Source organism: Eublepharis macularius, chromosome 14 (assembly GCF_028583425.1).
Source record: "Eublepharis macularius isolate TG4126 chromosome 14, MPM_Emac_v1.0, whole genome shotgun sequence".
Taxonomy (NCBI): Eukaryota; Metazoa; Chordata; class Lepidosauria; order Squamata; family Eublepharidae; genus Eublepharis; species Eublepharis macularius.
This window is the reverse complement of record NC_072803.1, coordinates 60232391-60234675: the sequence shown is the minus strand read 5'-3', so window position 1 is coordinate 60234675 and position 2285 is coordinate 60232391. Positions and strand designations below refer to the sequence as shown.

Genomic DNA, 2285 nt, shown 5'->3' with positions numbered 1-2285 from the left:
CCCCTCCTCCTTCCCCTCCTCCCCTTCCTTTCCCAAGACACTTCTTTTCGTGTGTGAAGAAAACTTAATGATGCTATAACATCATAACATCATTATGGGCAGGGCTTTTTTTCAGCTGGAACGCGGTGGAATGGAGTTCCAGAACCTCTTGAAAATGGTCACATGGCTGGTGGCCCCGCCCTCTGATCAGGGGAGATCAGGGGGTGGGGCCACCAGCCATGTGACCATTTTCTCCAAGGGCAACCCACTGAGTTCCATCACCTCTTTTCCCAGAAAAAAAGCCCTGGTTATGGGATTGTATTGGTTTGTCCCTCCCGCCCTGTGCTGACCTCAGCCTCCAGCTCTGGGTCAGCCTGCACAGGGCTCTCTGGTTTGGACCATGGAAAGGGGGTCGTAAATCCTAAACAAAAATGTCTACCTGGATTGCAGCTGTCCTGTATCAGGGAATTTTTTTTAGAAAAACCAAGCATTACGTCATTACCCAGGTAGACGATCCAGGTAGACATTTTTGTTTAGGATTTATGGCACACACCCCCACTGTCCAAATTGGATAGCCCTTGCAGGCTGACCCAGGGCAGGGAGGCAGAGGCCGGCACTGGGGGGCAAACCAACACAATGCGATAACAACAGCATTGTGATGTTATAACATCATTAAATTTTCTTCACACACAAAAAAGAAGTATATCATAACAATATAAAGACAGTTAATTTTGAGTTGTGGTTACACTGCTCTCTTTTAGGTTTCTATGCTTTTTGCATTAAAAGTTCTGTGTTTGGGCTGACTGTGCCAACAGTGCAAACGTTGGGTTTCTTTTCACTCTCATTTCTCTTTTGTTTATTTCCCTTACTGTTAATGCCTTAGTGCTAGGCCCCTTTGGTTGTTGTAACATCACAACGTTTTAATGTAATAACACAATTAGGTGTACACAGCAATTGGTAGTAATGTGACAGCACCGGTGACGCCGACAGTGATGCCGACGACATACCCACACCAGGATAAAAAGCGATGTGAGGAAAGGTAGGTGGCCAAAATGATTTTGATCCTTGAGGAGTGAACGCTCAAAACAAGAGGAGTAAATTGCCAGGGCGGGTCCCTTTTCCCGAGCAGCTCTGGCCCTGTTGGAGAGAATCTTCCCGAATCAATTCAGCATATAAGGCTCGACTGCCGGTTTTATGCAAACCCCAGTTGTCCTTTTCCTCCTAATCAGGGCTTTGTTTCTGGGAAAAGAGGTGGTGGAACTCAGTGGGTTGCCCTCGGAGAAAATGGTCACATGGTTGGTGGCCCTGCCCCCTGATCTCCAGACAGAGGGGAGTTTAGATTGCCCTCCGTGCCACTCGGTGAGAACCATCACACTGAACTCGCTTCGGCAGCAGTGCTCGCTTCGGCAGCAGTGCTCGTTTTGGCAGCAGTGCTCGTTTTGGCAGCACATACACTAAAATTGGAACGATACAGAGAAAATTAGCATGGCCCCTGCGCAAGAATGACACGCAGAACCATCACGCAAAAAAGCCCTGGCTAGCTTTTAAAAACAACAACATTGTCATTCCACAGTTAATTCCCATTGGCAAAATCTCCATTTGTCCTCCTTGGAGAACTTTTGCGCAAGACCAGTTGCATTTGTGTTGTTTGCACATTTCAAAGCAGAGCCCGGAGGAGCTGGAGGCGGGGAGAGGCAACTCTGCTAGCCATTTGGCAGGCTGCTGCTTTCCAGGGAGTCTTCCTGAAGAGATCGCTTTAGCATCCTTGTCTACTTCGAGGGAAGAATTGAATGGGATGCTGGCTGGCAGGTGAAAGGGAGGTGATTATGTAGCTATCCTGGGGGCTTTGCAGGAGGCCTCTTTGGAAAGAGCACACTTTAGCCTTTCCGTAGCCTGGCTGACCAGCAGCTGAAAGGAACTCATTATCTGACTATCCAGCAACCACTGCAGGACAATAGTTTTCCTTCTGTATTTTTTTTTCAAAAGGGCCGAAATGACGAGGAGGAAACCGCTAGGGAAGAGCCCCAGCGGGAGCAAAAGAGGACCTTTTCCTGGCTCGCTTAGCTTTGGCTGCAGTCATTATGGGCAGCCTCCCCTCCTCTCCACACCTCCCTTGGCTGCTCCATCTATAGTTAATGACAGCAAATGGCTGTTGTTGAAAAAAAGAAAAAGGGAGGGTTTAATTTTAAAAAGCCCTCTCTAGCTCGCATAAGGAAGGAAAGTCACCAAGCTTCATGGAGGAGTTGTGGGCATAGTTTGGTCCTATGCCTCCCTTCCCTCAATTTTGAATTTTAGTAAGTTTTTCA

The 2285-nt window shown here is 47.8% G+C and overlaps 1 non-coding gene across 1 annotated transcript; it reads left to right on the top strand.

Moving 5' to 3' along the window:
• Positions 1-1409: 1409 nt before the first annotated feature.
• LOC129342747 (U6 spliceosomal RNA) lies at positions 1410-1516 on the top strand. The gene has a single exon (XR_008598240.1). It is a non-coding gene; the product is annotated as a U6 spliceosomal RNA (small nuclear RNA).
• Positions 1517-2285: the final 769 nt, after the last annotated feature.